General features: G+C 41.1%; 2 non-coding genes and 1 pseudogene across 2 annotated transcripts; 1 reads left to right on the forward strand and 2 right to left on the reverse strand.

Annotated features, from left to right (window-relative positions):
* Window positions 1–2,491: 2,491 nt before the first annotated feature.
* TRNAG-UCC (transfer RNA glycine (anticodon UCC)) lies at window positions 2,492–2,564 on the reverse strand. Its single transcript has one exon. It is a non-coding gene; the product is annotated as a tRNA-Gly (tRNA).
* A 19,302-nt stretch (window positions 2,565–21,866) lies between these two features.
* Window positions 21,867–22,009, reverse strand: LOC112062329 (small nucleolar RNA SNORA62/SNORA6 family). Its single transcript, XR_002890668.1, has one exon. It is a non-coding gene; the product is annotated as a small nucleolar RNA SNORA62/SNORA6 family (small nucleolar RNA).
* A 576-nt stretch (window positions 22,010–22,585) lies between these two features.
* The window catches only part of LOC102981891 (ubinuclein-1-like), a 1,615-nt pseudogene continuing 1,487 nt past the window's right edge, over window positions 22,586–22,713 (forward strand).

A 22,713-nucleotide genomic window follows, 5' to 3' on the forward strand; every position in this document is an offset into this window, starting at 1 on the left:
ATTACCTTTTTTTAACATCTTGATATATAATTCGCCCATTTAAATTACCTTTTTTTAAAGGAACAAATTAGTTTAATAGACATTTAGCACATTGAAAATGTGACCGTGTTTTGGATTCCCTTAACATGTCATAGAACTTTGAACCCCTTGTTTGCCATGTTCTCATTTGAGTTAGTGACATCTGTCTATTTGGGAATTTAACTGCCTACAGAGCAGGGACAATCTCAAACTGTGCATTTCCCCAAGTACCTTGTACTGCCCTGTAATATCGGAGTATAAACTCTGTAATTACTTGATTGACTGGTAAGTACAAACAGTAGGTCACATCAGCTGTCTAATTTAATCTTCACAAAAACCCATTGAGGTAGGCACTATTATTATCACCATTTTACAGGTGAGGAAACCAAGATTAAGCAGTTTAAGGAATTTATCGAGGTCACCCATCACCTGGGCTTATCTGACTCCAGAGTTCATCCTCTTAACCACGATACTGCTTCTTTTATTTTGAATCTTGCTTTTGCTTATTTACCTAAGTAACCAGGTTTTACTATAGAAAAATTACACACTACTGATAAACAAAAAGAAAAAAGCTGGAAAATTCACCCAAATCCCAACATCAATATCTTTAGATAACCCCAGTTTGATGTAGATTCCTACAAATTTACATACAAATGTATATGCAATTATAATTTATAACTATATAGACATTTATTTATAATTACTTATTTATCAAAATGAAATGATGTTCTATATGTATTCTGTAATCTGTATCATAATTTTTCATCTGGAATATTTCCATCTAAATATTTAGATATAGGTCCATGATAGTTCATTGTATAAATGTAAATTAATTCACCTATCTACTAGCAATGGATACATACCTATTTCCCTACTCCTCAATCACACTGGACATTGGCATATCTTTTATGTATTATTATTTTCATTATTCCTTTTAATATTTGGCAATTTGGGGAGTTGAAATTGGTATAACGTTCTATTGTTTAATTTTGAAATTCTTAACGGGAAGGTTAATTATTTTTTCCATGGATTTTCTGGCCATATGTGTTCCTTTCTGAATTGGCTATTGTTATACTTTTACATTTTCCTATTGATTTCTTATTCTTATTGATTTGTAAGAGCTTTATATATATTAAAGACATTTACCTGTTTAACACACACTGCAAATTAAACACATTTGGCTTATTAAAACATAAAAAAAAAAGATTATTTTAGAATTCTCAAGTATGGTCATTAAAAAATTAGATTGAAAGAAACTTTAGTCATAGGAACGCTGATGTGTATGGTTTGCCTTGAAATTCCTTAGCTGTTATCTGAGTCCAGACTCTCTAAGGGCACCTTTGTTTGAGGTTTGGCTTCCCATATGGTGCTTGCAGTGAGAGACAAGGCCAGCCGGAGGGCTGGCAGAGCTCTCTGCGGCTAAAGTTGCTATTGAGTCATTCTGGACTCCCTTTTTTGTGCAATCAATTTATGAATTATGGGATACAACAGGGAAATTCTTGGTTCCAAAAACAAACTCGAAATGTTGGCCCAGAAGTGGCATTCAGCTCAACATTTATGAAGCTCTTTGTGCAAAGCACTGTGTGAATACAAAGATAAGCAAGGCACATTCCAGCCCTTACCAAGCCTGTAGGCAGATGAGACAAGTCCATAAATGATGGGCACAATCAATAAAGATACAAGATATGATAAAGGGAAGAAGAAAGGAGAGCGTGGGAGGATCTCACACTTGGGCACCTGCTATGCACCAGGCACTTTATCTGTGCAATTCCCTTTAATGTTAACAGCAATCTTATGAGGTAGCCTTTTTTTTTTCTTCTTATTTTATTGATGAGAAAAACTGAAGAGTCTGTGTTCACACGGCTAGTAAGTAAAAGAATACCAGCCTGCTTGACTCCAAAGTCCAAGCTCTCCCCTTACAACCTGCCAGGTCCCATAGCACGGTAACAGAAATGTGAAAAGAACATTGCTGGTGGCCTTTCAAGAGAGCAAGGGCTTCTGGGTTCAAAAGTCAGGAAAAACTACCTGGAATAGGTGATGTTAGGGAGAGGTCACAAGTCTGGGTAGAGTTTTAACTAGCTGAGGATTATAGGGAAGGTGTTCTGGGTGGAGAGAATAGCGTGATCAAACGTCCCAAAGTATGGGAAAGGCCCAAGGACCTGCAGGGTGTGTTTCATCTCAGGTTTCCCAGGAAGCAGACTCTGGGATGGAGTTTAGCATTTCGGAAACGTATTAGGGAGTATCCTTGGGATCATCCCCTGTGGAGGAGACAAGGAAATAGGATTAGGCAAAGGAAGGTACTGGGCTGCAATATAGCCACACCAAACAAAAAGGCTGAGCCAATCTCATAGATTGGTCTGAAGCTGGAATAACTTTTCGGAGTTGCCTTGCCTTGAGACAAGGGGGATGGGTCTTTATAGCATCCCCCACACACACTTTTTTTGGCCACACAGCGCAGCTTGTGGGATCTTAGTTCCCTGACCAGGGATTGAACCTGGGCCCCCAGCAGTGGAAGTGCGGAGTCTTAACCACTGGACCAGCAGGGAATCCCCACCCCTTCTGACCAGTCATTGGATGTAGCCTGTCCCTGGGAAGGGAATGTGAACCTTGGGTGAGGTGGGTGTTTTCATCTGAGAGCAGACTACATGGCAGCCATCATCCACGAACACTCCTGGCAGCTGGGGGAGTGGGTACCTCAGTCCCGAAGGGAAATTCTGTCTGGGTGGCCCACCACGAAATTCACTACAGGATGTGTGTCCTGGGCAGTAAGTAGGCTGCTCTGGCAAAACACGAGAGTGCAAGACTAAGAAAAGAATGTAGTTGGAAAGTTGAGAGGGCGTGGACATTGAAGACCAGACTTTGTGTTTTATAAAGAAGGAAAAAGAGTTACTGAGTTTTGCATGAGGCAAGGTGATGGCTAGAAAACGCACTTGTTGTAATGCATGGGACATCTGAGAGTAGGGAGAACCTAGAGGAGAGCCAATGGGTTCTTCCATAGTCAAGGCGGAAGGTCAAGAACAGAGGAATGACCAGATGGCAGCAGTGATGGGAAGGAGGGGATAGAGACGGCAGAAGTGTTGAGGGTGCGCAGACCCTGCATGCTAAGCACTTTCTACAGAAGGCCTATAAGACTGAAAAAGAGACAATACCTTACCATGGTTCAACCATTCCATGGAATACTAACCAGCTTTTCAATGTAAACTCCATGTAGGCAGGGATTGTTGTTGTTTTCCCAGCATCTAGAGCAATGTCTGGCAAATAGCAACTATTTGTATCCCTCAGATTTTGCTGTGCTCAGGGCGAGTTACAAAAATTCCAAAATCTCAGTGGCTTACAGCAACAAATGTTTATTTTTTTGCTCGTGGCTCTACAGTCAACTACAGTAACTCTGTTCCAGGCTGTGGGCTGGGTTCAGATCTGCTCCATGCATCTTCCTGTGCCAGGGACCAGGCTGAAGAACATGGGGAACATACTATTCTTTGAGTGGAGAGCAGGAGCTCAAGAAGGCTAGCAGAACTTGCAATGCCTCTGAAAGCTTCTGCTAGGATCTGACATGCTGTCAATTCTACCATCCACATTCCGGCGGCCTAAGCAATTCATATGAGCAAGCTCCACATCAACGGGGCAGGGAAATATACTCTTTCCCTGAGGAGCTGGGGAAAGGAGAGTGAATATTTGCTGACAACAATAAAATCCACAGTAGTGCTCAATAGATATTTGTTGAATGATTTTGTAGGAACAAATCCACGTGTGTTGATATGGAAAGATCCCAAACACAGCCCATTAAGTGAAAAAGGCAAGTTACAAAGCAATACATACACTACGATCCAATTTATAAACACACATACCAAAAATAAAACCATACACTGATATATGTACATATTTTTTCATAAATGCATAGAGAAGGGGCTGAAAGTAGATACAATAAACAGTTAACAGTGTAACTTCTGGAAAGGGGCGTAAGATTGGGCAGGAATAAAAGGGGACATTTGCTTTTTTATCATTTGAAAACTTTTTATGACAAGAAGGTATTTGTGCTTACTTTGTATGGTTTTTTTAAAACAATGTGAAAAAAGGAAGAAAAAAAATAAGGCAATGTCCATTGTGAAGCTCTTCACACAGTCCGGATTGGAAAAATGTCAAATGAGTAATTTGGAGGAAGGAAGTTAATGTCATAGTAAGAGTGACAAATTAATAACAAAATGTGCCCTCTTATAATTGTTCAGTTACTGCTCTGACATTTAAAAACATTACAACCTTTATGGTAAGTGCCTTTATCTCACTTATGAAATGATTATGAAATTACTTTGACAGTATCTTGCACTTAGGTTGCGTAATAGGGAACATTTACTTAACCCATGCCAGGTACATAGTAGATAGTCAGTGTTTGTTGTACTTCATAAGCAAAACTCCTAGCAAGTCTATTAATAGTTTAGTATTTCCAAACTACATAGGAATATCAAGTCTTCTTAATGAAGAGAAATAACCTCTAAATGGCATTCCTTATCTTGAAGATGCTGCAATAAGCTCTACTGTAAAATACATTGGACATTCAACGTTCCACTCCTTTCTCTAGAGCCTCATGTCTTATCAGGGTAGTCACAGATATAAACTTTCTGAAAGACTGAATCACTTTATCAAGTAAGATCTTAGAACATCTTACCAGGGCTGTGATGGCTATTTTTCATAACTAACATCTCAGCAACCACACAAAGGATCACTGTTTAGTGGCTGAGGTCTTAGAAAAAGGTAAGTAAATCAATCAGCCCCCAAACCCTCACTGACTTTCTTTACAGTGCATCCAGGATCTTAGATGAGAGAAAGACATTTCAAAGAACAAACACCAACCCCATTCCTCCCTCAAGAGAAAACAGCAAATAGATAATTTTAAAATATGGTGTTTTTAGGTAAACTGTAAGGGTTTTTTTAAATTGCCACCCACTAGTCACTCCTGTTCTGGATATGATTTTCAAATGTGTGGGTTCCGAATTCAAATGTATTAAATGATCCGAGGTTGAGCTCACCAGTTGGACTGGCTTGTGACAATCAGATTCACAGGAGGTTCACTTATAACCAGACTATGAGTTGATTCATTTACACTACCCTACCAAATACTTACCAGAGCAGGGGTTTCACTTGCTATATGGACTCCCTTCCCAGAAAAGAAAGGCTAAATTAAGTTCAAATGATGGGTTGACAAACACTGGATTCAAGAAGACGGGACTGTGTGGTTTAAATAAAGGTTATTGATTTGTGGGACCACGATAACCTCACTGCTAATAAAAATATCTGCCTGGCTGATTTTACGCCTGGGTTGGTCTACTGGAACAAGCCTCTTCCTTGATGGTGCCAGGGAACCCTGAAAAACTATCCTCATCAACTCCTCATTAAGGGTTTAGTTCCAATGTTGGCCTGTGGCTACTGGGGGTGTCCCCAGCCACCAACTGGTCTTGATTTCCAATTATGTTAGTGATGTTAGTTACTTTCTTTCAATCAAAAGTATTAGAAAGTTAAAACTCAAACTAGATTAGGTAAAAAAAATGTAACTTATTTGCTCATCCCTGAACCAAATATGGTGGGCAAAGGAATAAAATATGCTCATTGTCTTGGCCTGGGTTTCTCAATCACCCCTAGGATGAATCCTACCCCCCAAAATCACAAGGACTGAGGGAGGACAGAGTTTCTCCAATGGAAAAGAAGAAAGACTGGATGTTAGGTAGGCAATTAATAATAATAATAATAACAATCAATGTCTACTACACCAACTTTGTGCCTGAGATTCTTGGCCACACTTTCCTCCCCAACTCAGAGTCACTTTCAGTGGGTAGAGGAACATTGACACCAATCACAGGTACAATGATGAAGCATTGATTCCCTCTGGGAGGAAAAGCAAAAACACAAAAAGGGGACACTGGAACAGGCTAAAGGCTTAACTTCATTTCAGTAATTTTAAGATTTACCTTTCTATTTGCCCTTTAGCCTATTTTATTTTTCATCTAGTTCCCATTATCCTAGAAGCTCAGTATCCAGAAGATAAGATGACAACTTAATATAACAAATACTAATTTTGCAAGTCCGGTGTGCCTTGATTTAAAGATTACAATTTCAAATTTCAGATGTCGATGGGTCAACATAATTTATGCCTCGTGAAGATATTAGGAACTAGGAAGAACAGGCAAAGTTACGAGAATTAGGGAGTCTGGGTCATTATATGGGGGACCGACTCACAGCTAATGTAATGAGCTGGTTCCCTCACTATTTGGGACTAGAATTTTGGCCTAGAAAAGAAGGAGCTCCGTAACTACAGTTAGAAACTTGGTTCCAATCTAGGCTTTGCCACTTACTAGTAGTATAACCTATGGCCAAGTTACTTAAAAAATAATAAAAATCAACATTTCCTGAGCTCTGACTCAGTACCAAGCACTTTACATACATAATCTTTAGGCTTTATAAGAACCCTGGAGGTTATGCATTACCAAATCCCTCAATTGTCAAATGCTATCAACACTAAGACATCATCAGTTTAATAGCAGCTTTATAGGGTGAAAAATATAAGACGGCAGTTATAAGATACACTTCAATTTCAAACATTAAAATAAGAAGTGAAAGATCACCCATATTACACCCATATTACTCTTTTGAACAATGTAATTATCTTTCCTGTTCTTTCCTGTGTGTAAAAATATTTATTGGTTTCCTTTTTGACCTGCTCATTGTCAATGTTTAGGAAAATATGAGAGAGTAAAAAATGAAAGTAAAAGTCAACCAGAAAAAAAAAAAAAAGAAGTGAAAATAAAAGTCTCCTTAGAACACAAGAAAATGGAGTGTGATGCCACTTTACATATGAAAACACTGAGGCTTAGAGAGGTTATGTAACTTATCTGTTCAAAGTCACACAGCTTATTTCTGGACATGGAGTCACTTAAGACACTGTACCTCCAATGTCACAGTTCCTTGGTTTCCTCATGTATAACATAGGGATGGTATTAGGTACCTCCCAAGATTATCATGAAAATCAAATGGTATCTATGAAAACATAAGTGCCTAAGAGGTAATCGGTGCTTTCTTTTTAACAAAAAAAGAACCATAAAAATGTACCTAGTGAATAGAAAAGATATTAAGGGGGCTGGGGATTAACAAAATAGGAACCAGGCAGACTTTAAATAAAGGTAACTTTTGCCTTGGGCAGGACTTCTTTTAAATATCCTTCTGGCCAAGAGGTCAGTCCCAGAACATGGAAAATCCATATTATAAATTTGGGTTTCAACTGGTTGAGTTGTAGGTGCCAGGTACTACATTAAGGTTGCTCAAATAGCCAAGGACTTCCTTTGCCCAGACTCACCCAAATTAAACGGTGAATTTTTTCCAACTTAACTTGATAAGAATCAATTTCTTTATTAAAATGTTTAAACACAACTAAATGTAAAATCGAAAAAAGGACAAAGTCTGAGCCAAAGTTGGTATAAATTCTGAATCAACTGGGTGTTTTTTTCCCTCTATCCCTTAACTGTTTGCATTCCTAATCCCTTTGTTCTTTTATTCCCATGCTTCACTTTAAAGAGGAAACGCTCACCTACTTAATTCTATGCCAAAAGTCTTTCCTTAATACAAGATAAGGCCACTCAACTGACTTAATCTTATTTGCTGTGGTTACTTTCCTTCTCAACCTTCTCCTAACCTGCCTTTATTATAGTTTTTATTGCTGTTTTCTTTTGGTTCATTTAAAGTGACTATTCTCCTTAAAAAGGGGCAGAAAATAAGCTTTTTCATTAGAAAAGCCATGCATTGCAGATTGCCAACCACATACTTCCTTTGTCTTTCAATACTCTGCTCACTCTCTGGCATGATGAAATTCGTAGGGCTTTCTTTATGGTGAGCATCTCTATTAGTTTCCTAGGGTGCCATAACAAATTACCACAAACTGAGTGGCTTACAACAATAGAAGGGTATTATCTCACAGTTCCGGAGGCCAGAAGTCTGAAATCAAGGTGTCAGTAGGGCCATGCTCCACCTGAAGTTTCTAGGAAAGACTCCTTCCTTGCCTTTTCCAGCTTCTGGTGGCTGCTGGCATCCCTTGGCTTATGGGCCCATCACTCCAATCTCTGCCTCCATAGTCACATGGCCTTCCCCTACATTTTCCCACTCTGTTTCTCCTCTTATAATAAAAGCACTTGTCTCTGGGTTTAGAACCCACCCAGTTGATCCAGAATGATCTCATCATAAGATCCTTTACTTAACTGTAACTGCAAAGACCCTTTTTCCAAATAAGATCACATTCAAGGAACCAGGGGCCAGGACTCAGATGTATCTTTTGAGGAGCCACCACTCAGTCCACTATAACATCCAACTTGAAGAGGTATCACTTTTAATCTAATAACCACTTAAATCCTATAATTGTTTCCCCTCCTCCATTGTTTTTCCACTTTTCTATGTTTTTGTTATGAGTATATATTTCCTATATGATGGAATAAAAGAAGACATTTAAAATGTATAATTCTTTAATGTCCCCTAGTTATCAATATTTGAACATCACTCAAGTTTACAAAATTTCTTTACATTTATATCTCCTTAGATGGTCCCAGCAACTCTGGCTGAGAGGCCTAACAAATATTACCACTTTAGAAATTCAGAAACTGAGGCTCAAAGACTTGTCCAAAATCTCCTGTCACTACAAGTTGGGGTTTCCTGAATCTTCATCTTTTCATTACACATCAGATAACAAAAGGTGATTTTAAAAATTTTAAATATATACAGAACATGTTCATCTTGAGTATTAATCTTGATAGGAGTGAGAAACTCCACTAGCATTTAATCTTTAGGACTTAATTAGCTCGCTCAGTGTGATGGCATCTAACACGTATTTGGAAACCATTTATTTGTGGTCATCTGGTCAAAATATAACCTCTGACCTCCAGTAGCTCATTCTTGTATAGTTATGTCTATAAATCCAGTACAGGAATGGTGATAGTCTGAGTGGTTTTCATGAGTGTCTTCTTTCCTTCTGAAAATAGCAGTCCATTCAGGCTTCTATAACAAATCATGGTAGAACCATGGTGGTAAATAGACAGGCTCAGCCCAGTAGGAGGACTTCCCAAAGAGGGTCACTTTGCACAATGCACAAAAGATGTGCTTCTCCCTTTTAGAAGGACAAGGAGCGCTGGAAAGCTGGTATGAAGGAAGAAAATAACAACTATTATCTTCCCATGAACTTTAGAGAAAACAATATACAATTGTCATGAGTAGTGTAACCTTTGGACCGCTCTGGAATGCAATATCCTTTCCAAGTGGGCAAACCCTTGACGGTGTTGATTTGGTTTTGTGTTTGCTTCGAATAATAAAAGGGAAGTGGGAGATTTCTGGTGGCGGGCAGCCAAGCCATTCATCTAAAGATGTGGTACGTGTGTATGTGTTTGCTTTGAATTATATAGTTATTCCCATTTAATCATTTATACTGACTTTAAAGAAGTAAACAGTACCGACGTGGAAAGTTAAATTTATCACGCGCTACATTCAGCGATTGCTTCAGAAGTTTCCCTTTTCAAAGAAAACAGTGATTTGTCTAATCTCAATCAAATCCAGCGTGCGTGGAACAGAAGATCACAGAGCCAGAGATGGAATAAATAGCACCTGCTGGGTCTTTTGAGAGGTACATAAATTATGAGGGGGGGAGGTTCTTCAGTAAATACGATGTAATGCACATCTCCACGTGCTATCTGTTCTGTTGGCCTCTGTTGTTTTCCTCTCTCTCTCTCTTTGTAGGCCAAAGGCTCTAGGACTTCCCTGTGGCCCCCATTTCAGCACTCTACACGTGCACAATGCCATACCCCAGGATCCTTTAAGAAGAAAAGATGACCTCCCAAACACTAGATGTTAGTTATTATCACAGCTTGCAACCTATAGGAATTTTCTATAATGAAGATAGGCGTGCAGAGCAGAAGTTCAGTTGCACTGGTTCCCTGGCTTGGGAAAGGTGTTGAGCAGACTGATCGCAACACTGACCCTTATAACGGACACTGGTGGTGCCTCGTCCAAATCCCCTTTTCTGGGCCAGTACACCCGTTCCCCCAGCTGCCGGAAATGGTGGCTGCTGAGAGCTCACAGCTGCCCCCTTCTCCAGAGAATTGCTCTTGGCCAAATGGAACCATCTGACAAGGGAGATTACACCTTACCCCATCACCCCCAGGCAGCCCAAAGCTCTGACTGACTGGCTGCAGGCAAAGTACAAAAGGCAGGACACTTGCCTCAAGGTGCAAAGTATTGTGTGGTGCAATCAAGCTGCAGAGCTTCCTGTGGGATCCAACCAAAGCTGGTGGTCAGGTGAGACCACCTCTTTTCTTAACATTTTCCTCTGCTCCATCCTTCTCCCACACTCTTTCTTCTGAGAACACTCCCCTAATAAACCCCTCACCCAAGTTTCTCTGTCTCAGGTTCTGCTTCTAGAATCAGCACCCCAACCAGCATGACCTGACCTCTGACCTCTGACCCCTGACCCAAGTCAGATTCTCCCTCTCCCTCACCCTTGTCGCCCATGAGCCACCAAATAAAACTTCTATCTCCTCAACATATTGTCATTCTAAGCCCTCCTCAGTCACCACCCCAGTTTAGACTCTCACGGCTTCTTAACCAACTTAGTATCATTGCTTCCTAACTGGTCTTCCTGACTTCAGGCTTGCTAGCTGCCTGCTGGAATCTTTCTGAATGACAAATATGATCATGTTACCTTATCCTCAAACACTCTCATAGGCTGCCTTATTCCTATCAGAGTAATAATAATTGCCACCCTTTATTATATACTAAGTGATTTACATTCATCTTCTTATCCTGTAAAGTAAAACTGCAACAAAGTTACAGTCATCTTCTTTCACAGGAAAGAACATTGAGCCTCTGGACAGGTAAGGAATTCACCCAAGGTCACACAGCTAGTAAAGGGTTGATCTGGAAAGAATTCTAGCTGACTCCAAAACCATGCTCTTAGTCTCATCACTAGATTACCCCTCAATAAATCCAGACTCAGCATTCTGGCTTATAAAGCCCTCTGTGGACAGAACCCCAACTAATTTTTCAAATTTCTCTCTCCCAATTCATCACACTCCCCACCCCAGCTACACCAGACAACCTGCCATTCCTCCAACATCCCTCTTTCCTATTCCTGCGGTTCTGCCTAGAAGGCCTTTTGCCCACACCTCCACCTGCCACACCCTTGTGGCAGACTGTACATTCTCTCTGACAATGTGACCTTGATCCTCTTCCCATTGAGAGGTGGGGCCCATGACCCCTTCCCTTGAACCTGGGCTGGCCCTAGTGACTTTCTCATTACCAACAGGATGTGGCAGAAGTAATGCTGCGTGACTTCCAAGGTTAGTGCACGCAAGTTCTGCCTGAGGCCACCATGCTACAGAGGCCCTGTGCAGGCACTCCAGTGGCAGCCCAGCTGAGCTCCCAGCTGCGTTCCCACTGACAGCTGGCATCAATGCCAGCCCTGTGAGTGTGCCATGTTGAATGTCCAGCGGCTCGAGCCTTCAGATGACTGCAGCCCCAGTCGCATCTGATCATAACCACTTGAGAGACCCCAAGCAAGAACTGCTCATCTGAGACCTTCCTGAATTCCTGAACATGAGATTTTTTAACAGAGTAAAATGATTGTTTAATGCCACTAAGTTTTGGGGTAAATTGTTACACAACCATAGTAACGATGATAGCCCTACAGTCTTCCAGGGCCCTAATTAAATGCCAATTCCTGTAGTCAGATTCCCTAGTCAGATTTAATTTCTACCTTCCTGAAACTCTCAGAACAACTAGCTTCTCCAATATGTCACTTATTCCAGTTGGCCTCATATTAAAGTTATTTGTGTGTTTGCTTTTCCCCCTAATCCACACATCTTGAGTGTAGGAAGAGTGCAGTATTGATATCCATTAGTCTTTATATTCCATAACTACTAGCCCCGTGGCTGGTATCAAGTAGATACTTAATAAATGTTTGTTGTCCTGAACTAAATTGAGGCAATGAGGAATATCTTATTCTCCACCGACAGGAGAGAGTTATAAATCTCTTGGCCTGATGGAACTACCGTCTTTTGCTACATTCCAGACCCAAAGAGAAGAGTAAAACTTGCCAATAAAAGAGTAAAAAGCCCACATTAAATAGGAGAGATGGTATTGTGTTGTATCATTGAAGAGTATGGGTCCTGCCAGCCTGGGTCAGAATGTTAGCTCCACCACTTCCTAGCTACATGATCGTGGTAAGCTACTTCTCATCTCGGGATTTCAGTTATCCCCTCTATAAAATGAATTGGTAGTGCCCACCAACTAGAGTTCTCCTGAGGAGAAAATGAGATAATTTCTGTAAAGCACTTAATTTGAAGCTTCAATAATAAGCCTTCAATAAATGGTAGCTATTACTATTATAGGTGGCGAGTATACATTAAAATTCCTGAGACGACATCCATTTCACAGTTTCATTCTTTTCTACACAATTATTTGTCACATAAATCACTAAAAGCTATTTGTAAGGCTCCTTTTAAATATATTCACAGACCATAAATAATCCCTGGCTAGACCATTTGTCCTGATTTTTGTTTGAAAAAATATGGTCACCATATCCATAGACCAGAGGACCAAAATCTCCTGCCTCTGATGGGTCACCCCCTGTGCTGTGTGTACCATTAATGCTTCCTAGAGACACTAAATGAGACAAGACTCCAAAAGTGCCATTGGGAAACAAAATGTGGACATTACTAAGTGATGCACAATTCCAGGGCTCACCATTTACACTGTTGAATTCCAGGGGGCGCCATTCACATAGGGTATAATGTAATAGTGTCTTTTGGAGTCGTGTAACAACATGGCAGCCTAGATCTTGGAGTATGTGCCTTTACCCAATCCGCCTTCCCTACTGCAGAAGAAAAAAAAAAAAAGCTAAAAGCACACTCCACCCCAATTTGCATCTGTAAGTTCTCTCAAGTGTGGGTACCAAGAAGTACTTTATTCTGGAAAAGAGGATAAATAATTTATGCAATGATTATTTTACAAGATGTGAAGACATACTCTCAAACTATTACCTAACATGAAAGGCTCAAGACATCTGGCTTTTTTATTTTTCCAAAGCAGAGAAAATTCTGTCCGCATAAACTTTTCTTAAACAAATGTTCCAAGTTTCTTTTCTCAAGAAAGCACCCCTTCTTCCACCAAAACAAATAAGCCAATAAAGTTGTTCACAACCCTACTCATTATACGACAACAACCTTCATGAACAGGACCACAGTGGGGAATATAATGAAAGAGGATCATTTGAAACTTACCCCCAAAATGATTTTAAACATTATGAGCGTTTAAAAAAAATAATCCTTGGGAATTCCCTGGCAATACAGTGGTTAGGACTCAGTGCTTTCACTGCCATGGCCTGGGTTCAATCCCAGGTCAGGGAACTAAGATCCCGTAAGCTGTGCAGTGCAGCCAAAATCATCATCATCATAATCATCATCATCATCATCATCCTTGGCTTTGTTCTACAATGTGTGCATTTTGTATTATGTGTGGGGATTCCTTTGGATGTCTTAGATAATACAAAGCCAATGCTGAACCATAAAGCTGGACTACACTCAACTAAACCCAGAGGCAATGTGTTCACAGTATGGAATCTTCTAGCACTGAGGGTCTTGGAAGATCTTGCTTAAGTCCATTCTAACCCCCTCTGCTCCAGCATCTCCATTTCCTTTTACGTTGTCCTCAGTGGAAATGGGAAAACTCCCCACCATTGAAACCCCTTGTCATATAGGCGGTCAGTCCTTCCTCTTGAACACAGGTGATGGGGTTCCCAAACATTTACCAGCAGAGAAAACCCTGACACCCGCATGCTCTGGCTTTCTTTTATCGGCTGTCTATGCCAGCCCCTGAATGAACTGAGAGATCAAGGCAGTGAGAGGGGAGTGCGGGTCTTTGTTAGTGTAAAAGAATTGGAATAGGACAACGTGAAGAATTGGTGAAAAGTGGGGCTGTTGTTCCCTAGTGTTGAAACCTTTCCTCAAAATTAAGGAGAGCTCTCCGATAATAATAACCACAATTCCGACTACCTTTTCAGTACTCTTTACAGAACCCCTACCAGGAACCAAACACATTGAATCCTCATAATAACTTTGCAAGATAGGTATTATTATTACTGTTTTACTGAAAATGAAACCAAGACTCAGAAAGATAAGGGCATAGAGTTAGAAGGCAGAAGAGCTGGGATTGGATCTCAAGTGTGCTGACCTGAAAGCCCACAGCAGGCTGCCTCTGGTTTATGCAAACCACACTGCCGCTTAAACCATCTACCCTCTAAAAGCACTGGTCAAATTTGGGCTCAGAAACAGAATCTCCCTATGAGTCCCAGATATTTTCCTTACAACTAGGTAGTTAGTCTGAGCTTTGTCAAGATTTTAAAACTGGAGAACTTATAACTTGTTATGTCCTAAAGTATCCTAACCCTTCCTACCCAGTCCCTTTGGCCATGGGACTACATGGTAAGTGGAAGGGCCGTGGGGTCAGTGGTCACATGGCTGTTGAGATGGAAACAACTTTTTAAGCAGACAGTTGTCCCAGTTCGTCTGGAAACAAACACATTTTTAGAAGTAGGGGTACACTGCTCCAAATATACTATCACCCAAGTAAGATACAGCATGTAATCACTCTTTCACTAATACTTGATGAGCAATTAACACTTTCTTACATTGCTAGGATGGATCTAAATTGGTACAACCTCTATGGAGGCAATTGAACAATACCTATGAAATTTATAAAAATTACGCATGCACCAAGAGATCACATATTATATGATTTTATTTATTTGAAATGTCCAGAATGGCAAATCCGTAGAGACAGAAAACAGAGTGGTTGGTTGCCAGGGGCTGAGAGAAATGATGGCTTACTGGGTATAGTCTTATTTTGGGGGTGATGGAAAAAATTTTAGAAGTGAATAGAGGCATTGTGTGTCAATTGTGAATACACTAAATGCCACTGAATTGTATACTTTAAAATGACTAATTTTATGTTATGTGAATTTCACCTTAATAAAAAAAAAAAGCATGTGATTTAACAACAACAAAAAGATTACATGTGCACATACCATTTGTCTCAGACCAGGCTCCCTAGAAACAGAGGCTGAAACAGGGATTCTTGTTCAGATGACTTACTGAGGGAATGTTCTCAGGAGAAACCTGCAGGGGAGTAGGGAAGCAGGATGGCAAAGGAAGGAGATAGGGCGAGATGTGGCATAAGGTCTGTCTAGCCTCAGCCTCAGCCTCATCCCACAAGGAACTCCTGAGTGCAGATTGCACCACAGAGGCTGCTCTGCACAGGCTAGCCTGTGATACCTGCACATCTGTAAGTCATTGGCCAGAAGGGCGTGTAACTTCCAAGACATCTGCGGGCCAGGCAGCAACTGCCAGTCAACAGCAGTTCCCCAGGAAAGAAAGTAGATGTGAGGGACTTCCTTGGTGGTCCAGTGGTTAAGACTCTGCGCTTCCGCTGCAAGGGGCATGGGTTCCATCCCTGGTCGGGGAACTAAGATCCCGAGATCCTGCATGACACCAGTCCATAAAAGAGGTCAGGGCCAGGCACCAATAACACCTTCCAGCATTTGACCCAGTAATTCCATATCTAGTAATTTATCCTCAGATGCGTTTGCACACAGGCAAATTTATTCATCGCAACATTGTTTATAATAGGAAAAGACCCACCAGTAAGTGACTAGTTAATTACATTCTGGTACATCCATACAATGGAATATTAAATGGATATGGAAAAAATACGAATAAGGAAACTCTCCATGTATGAATATGGAATGACTTTAAATATATATTTTACCTACAAATAGCAAGACACAGAATACAATACATATAGTATGCTAATATATATGTTTTCTTTAAGAACATAGATATGTGTTTGTTTCTATATGCTTAAGTTAACCCTGGAAGGATAGACAAGAAACTGGAAACACTGTGGTTGAAAGACAGATTGGGAGGGACAGTTTTCAGTTTATATCGCTCTGTGCCTTGTGAATTTTACACTATATGAACATATTACCCATTCAAATGAAATGAATGAAGATGGATGGTAGGTAGGTAGGTAGGTAGATAAATTGCTTTGCTCTGAGACTCAGCCAGAAGTTTCTGCCACTCCTTTGACCACCAAAACAAGCAGAACCAAGGGACATTTTAAAATTCAATTGTTGGGACTTCCCTGGTGGTCAAGTGGTTAAGACTCCAAACTTCTAGTACAGGGGTGCGGGTTCAATCAAGATCCCACATGCCGGGGCTTCCCTGGTGGTGCAGTGGTTGAGAGTCCGCCTGCCGATGCAGGGGACACGGGTTCGCGCCCCGGTCCGGGAAGATCCCACGTGCCGCGGAGCGGCTGGGCCCGTGAGCCATGGCCGCTGGGCCTGCGCGTCAGCAGTGAGACGCCTGCGTACCGCAAAAAAAAAAAACAACAAGATCCCACATGCCATGTGGTGCAGCCAAAAACAGAAAAAAAAAAAAAAGAATATTAAATAAATAAATAAATAAATAAATAAAACTCAATTGTTTTCCTATCCAGACGTAATTTCCTTCCTGATGATTGCTGATGTATTCCCTGCACTAGTGTGTAATTTCTGGTTTAACCAGTAGCCTCTTATTTTCCAATACGATATTTCAGATTCTCCACCCATCCCTATTATTCATACCTCCCCATGGAAGTTTGATTTCTTTATCAAGATGAAGTCAATTAACTATTGCAACTGCAACAAGCTCTCTTTCTGAATTCTGAGCCAAGCTAGAGTCCGAAGCTATAACTGAAAAATTTTATAATTGAAAACTGTATTAATCAGAGTGTTAATTTTATCAATCGGTTCCTAATAGATGTCTAAAGACAGAATGGCTCTGTGGCTAAATAAATTTAAGCTAAACTTATTTAGATTTCTGTACTGCAGGACTTATCAGAGCCTTTAATATTACAAGGTGCATTTTCAATCTCCTAAGATGCAAAATTCTCTCTAAAACTATTTAACTGCAGAATTGGAGAAGGGCTCAGTTGGGCTGTTCTTGTTTGGACTCTCTCAATGACTGAAGTCATCTAAAGGCTCAACTGAGCTGGACGTGCAAAATGACTCACTCATACATCTGGCAGTTTGGTTGTTGGTTGGGAGTTCAGTTGGGCTGTCAGCTGGAGCACCTCCATGTGGCCTCAACAGCATGAGGGTCTCAGAGTGGTTGGATTTCTTACATGGTACCTGGGGTCCCCCACAGCAAGTGCCCCAGGGGAACCAGGCAGACATTGCATTGCCTCAAAAGTTATGTGAATCATTTTGCTGGTTCTGTTGGTTACAAATGAGTCTCTAACGTCAGTACAGATTCAGGGGGAGAGGCCATAGAACCCACGTGGGAAGGGTGCCAAAGGATTTGCGGACATATTTTAAAACTGTCACAATTCATTATTGCTTTGATTGTACAGATGGGACCCCAAAAATGTATTTGACCAAAAACAATTGACCCATTGCTGCTGAAAAGACAAAATGGTAGTATACGTATTTCAGCCTCAAATACAGGGTTTCCTTAAGTTCTTGGAGGATGCTGTATAAACATGTATTGCCATTTAATCAAAGGCAAAGCTGGTTTCTGCGTGGACCTGCTCTGGACCGTGAATCATGTCTATTTGTCATAGAATCATGCCATGTGTTAACTGCATGTTTCACTGACTCATTTTTTTAATTGACAAATAAGACAGGTTGCAAGATTAATTACAGTGTATAAGAAAGAAAGAGCTGTCAAGTGTTCTATGTCAGTCTATTTTATAATCATACCATTTATGGCAACTATGAAGAAAAGATAGCATTTCTGATCAATAAATTTTACCATGTTTATGAGTACTGAGCTTGCATCCTTTTTGAAACTAAAATTTGAGGGGATGAAATAATGCTCTATGGTTTACTTTGACAAATAAAATATGAAAACCCATTAATCTTTAGTATAGGAATTTTTAGTTCTCTGTTTAGACTATCATTATTACTTCAGTCTTTCAATGGTATTTGTCTACAGAATTGAAGTCGAACATCTAGATAAAAGAAAATGCTGACTGCCTCTACCATCTGACTAAAGGAAGAAAATACCAGGATTTTATTTCATCAGGACAATGAATCAAAATTTAGGACCCGCGCTTAAGCATATTATGGTGGTAAAATACCCTGTCAGCAAGTCTGAGGATTATGTAACCACTACAAGTAACTTCTCCCCAGTCCAATAAAATGACATTAGCAGCAAAAGCTCAGAGCATGTGAGTAATGCATAATTAACACATTTTGAAAATCATGTGACTAAGGCGAGTAAATCTTTCACAATCTCTTGATACAAGGAAGATTTTATATATTCAGTGAAGAGAGGTGAGCAGAACAGGCTGACTGAAGAAGAGGTTTGCAAAAGGAAGGTATGGGTCCTTGTCCCAGATCCTTTGTGCGTTTGGTTAAGCAAATTGGTCAAGGAGACGGGGCAAAAGTGTTTCTGTCCCCTCCAGCCACGCTGGAGGAATAACGACACCTTTCACGGATCAACACTGAGCAGTCAGCTGGGGTAGGAAAGCACATCTTCATTGGCAGGTCACAGCATAAAAATCAGGGGGCAGGACCAATGGGAGATGGCTAAGGATTGGAGGGAGGGATGGTTTGTTCAGGAAAGCCAGAATTATGAGAAAAACTGCAGAAACACTGGACTTTGCCCTCCCAATCACAGGCCGGTGTGCAAGGGGCTCTTGTCACTTGACTAAGAGTCGTCCAGCTCCCCAACCTTGCACGTTTTCCGTGCTATTGCTGAGTCTACTGGGGATGCTCTCTGGACCGTGTTAAAGAGTCAGCATATCTTAAAACTGGAAAGGACCCTAGAGATCTTTTGGTTCAGCCATTTTTGCTTGAGAATTGTGGTAATTGTAGTTAATTTCCTGTGGAACTTCCGAGAACCACCTGGCCCCATCCAGTGCTTCGTGCCCACAGACACTCACTCCCCCATCTTCCCCACATCGTGTAAGCCCTCAGGCCCTTGGTTTCCCGCAACCCATAGAGTGGCTCTGTTTTCCTCACCAAATCCCATCTTCCTGACAGAGTTTGCTTGTATTGAGAGATGTTTGAACTCTCCCCCTGCATAGAGAGAGCCAAGATTGATACTCCAAAGCAGGAGTTCTGGGAGCAGGAAGTCCCAGAGTGTAAGTGCAGTGATGCTTGGCACAGAAATCACAAACACACTGGATCAAGGGATGCCCAAAAGACATGTATTCGTTGTACCTCTTGATTGCTAGTATCAGAAACACATTGGAGCTAGCTTAAGCGAAAAAATATATAAGGGAGGGGTAGAAGGATACTGAGGTGTGTCCTGGAATTAAAGGAAGAGTTAGACAGTCAGACTTCAGGAAAGGCAGAGAACAGGGCTTGAGGAAAATGGGGAACTCATGAATTCCTCTCTCTTCATCTTTTTTGCTTGTCTCTGCATTTCTGCTTTGTTCTTCCCTTTCACTTCAGAAAGATTTTCTCTGTCTCCCAAGCAAATGGAAGCAAAGATTCTAGATTGGTTTCTCCAGAAGAAGCAGCTGGAGATAGAAAGAAGGCCATTCTCCTGTACCAAACCTCTACAGCGGTCACAAAAATTTGAATGCAGTCTGTGTACACAGAGGCCGGAGCCTCAGCCTGGAAAGAAGGCATGGCTGAGGACCCGGTAAGAGAGAAGGTGAGCTGGTGCAGAATCACATTCCAAGAGGCGCCACAGGTGCAGTGTGGAAGTGGTGGTTTCATTTTCCACAGACAGTGGTTCTTCAATAGTATATGGAATGACAGACCTAGGAAACAGAGGGTGTGGGTGCTACTTGTATTCAATTTCCTGCTTGCTAAAGGGATGCCGAGTTGAGGCAATTGCCAAACCACTCAACAAAGTCAGGATGTAAGTGAAAACAAAACAAAGGAAAAGGAGAAGAAAGGAAAAGACACTCCAAATGAGTGTGCAAACAAAAATTCTAGAGCACATGAAGAAACTTCACACTACGGAAAAAAACTTCTAACAAAATAATCTGATATGAATTCAATACAGGTGAAGTCAACGTTGCGGAACAGAAAAAAGTACCTAAAAATAATTATGTTTGGGATGTTCCAGGAGATCAGTGAAGGCAAAACACTCATTCCAAGAAGGCAGGCCTCCTTTCCCCCTCCCTGGGCTTCGGACCACAAGCACCTGACCACTCAGCACTGCCCCACCCCCCTCAGACCCCACTCCCCTCTCCCTTAAGGCCACAAGGCCCATGCAGTGCGGCCACGGTTGTTCCTTTGCTCCTGGGGTCTCTGCTTGGGTGTGGCCCCAGGAAGCCTGGCCCCCTTGTCCCCTCCAGGTTCTGGGCTCGGTGACTGCTCTCCACTGTGCTCCAGAAGTCACCCTCATCTGGTAGATTCCTCCTTGTGGAAGGCCTATTTTGTTCTCCCCCAGTGTGCTTTTTTTTTTTTTTTAATTAATAGACTATTTTAGAGCAGTTTTAGGTTTACAGAAAAACGGATCAGAAAGTACAGAGAGTTCCCAAATGTCCCCTCTTCCCCACCAACCCAGTTTCCCCTGTTATTTACATCATGTATTAGTGTGGTACATTTGTTACAATTGATGAATGAAGATGGAGACATTATTATTAACTAAAGTCCATAGTTTACATTACAGTGGTTCACTCTTGGTGGCTGTATATCCTATGGGTTTTGACAAATGTATAATAACATGTCTCCACCATTACTGTATCATACAGGATAGTTTTGCTGCCCCCTCAAAATCCTCTGTGCTTCACCTGTTCATCCCTCTCTCCCTCCTAACCCCTAGCAACCACCAATCTTTTCACTGTCTCCATAATTTTACCTTTTCTAGAAGATCATATAGTTGAAATCACACAGTATGTAGTCTTTTCAGGTTGGCTTCTTTCACTTAGCAACATGCATTTAAGTTTTCTCCATGTTTTATCATGGCTTGATAGCTCATTTCTTTTTAGCACTGAATAATATTCCATTGTCTGGATGTACCACAGTTTATCCATTCACCTACTGAAGGACATCTTGGTTGCTTCCAAAATTTGGCAATTATGAACAAAGCTGCTACAAACATCCACGTGCAGGCTTTTTTGTGGAGTTAAGTTTTCAACTCCTTTGGGTAAATACCAAGGAACATGATTACAGGATCTTATGGTAAGAGTATGTTTCGTTTTTGTTTTTGTTTTTGTTTTTGTTTTTGTGCAAGAGTGCCAGGTTATTATAAAGTGATCCTCGGCGAACCCCAAACAGCAAGCACCTCCCATTCCACCTAACAGATGGGTCCCTTGGTACCGTGTGAACGGACATGTCTTAGTTTAAAAGTGTTTACAGTATAGCAGAAACTAACACAACATTGTAAAGCAGCTACACTCCAATAAAAATAATAAAAGACTTTACTTATTTAACAAGATTATTCCATAACTCTGGTTCTCAACCTTGATTGCCACTGGAATGAATCATGGGGATTAATCAGAACTCCACTCTAGACAACAAAATGAGTTACCTGGGGTCAGTGCCTGAACACTGGTAGGAGGGGAAAAAAAGACAAAAACCTCTTTGCCTGATTCTTTTGTGTAACCAGGGTTTTGTGACCAGTGACAAACCAGACTAATTTGAACCATATGCAACCCACCTTTCTGGATCTTACATCAGGATACATCAAGTTAGTCTGAAAACAGAAAGGCCAAGTAATGCCCGAGAGGTCCAGGGGTAAGAAATAATGGAGAAAAGCAGAAGAAAACACAGGCCATTTTTAAAATGTTTTTTCATCTCTCCTTAAAGATTTCATATATTAAAATCATACATTTGTAGCAAGTATTACTATCAAACTCCACTCATTGGACCAGAGACCCTTGTGATGTTAGCGAAAAACTTGCCCCTCATGTAGCACACTACTACATATTCAGTTTTGTAAGAAACTGCCCAACAGTCTTCCAAAGTGTCTGTACCATTTTAAATTCCCACCAGCAACGAATGAGAGTTCCTGTCGCTCCACATCCTTATCAGCATATGGGCTTGTCAGTGCTCCAGATATGGCCATTCTAATAGGTGTGTAGCGGTAACTCGTTGTTTTCCTTTGCATTTCTCTAATGACATATGACGTGGAGCATCTTTCCACGTGCTTATTTGCCATCTGTATATCTTCTCTGGTGAGGTGTCTGTTCAGATCTCTTGCTCATTTTTTAATTGGGTTGTTTGCTCTCTTATTGTTGAGTTTTCAGTAAGTGCTCTTTTTTAATGTCTGCTTTTCAAAAAGCCACCCCGCTGTCCCTGAGATGTTGTACAAACCTTGAGTTGGGATTTTGCCTCTCTTTCCTGACCCTCACGAGAGCTTTTTGATCTGTGGACATGGACCGTGGAAGTGCACGGGCCACCATTGGTAGGCATGCTTCAGGGCCCAGGTGCTAACTAGAGCTGTGACCAGTGCATCTGGCCCATCCTGCCTGTGAGAGATCATTTGCAGCCCCTGCACTTGTGACAAAGAAGCCAAATGGTAACAACTGCCAAGACTTCTTTGTAGTCATGTCAGGACCCAACAGGATCCAGTTCACCTCTCTCCCAGGCCCTCTGAATGTCACTTTTTTTTTTTTTTTTTTTTTTTTTTTTTTTGCGGTACGCGGGCCTCTCAGTGCTGTGGCCTCTCCCGTTGC

Source organism: Physeter macrocephalus, chromosome 21 (assembly GCF_002837175.3).
Source record: "Physeter macrocephalus isolate SW-GA chromosome 21, ASM283717v5, whole genome shotgun sequence".
Taxonomy (NCBI): Eukaryota; Metazoa; Chordata; class Mammalia; order Artiodactyla; family Physeteridae; genus Physeter; species Physeter macrocephalus.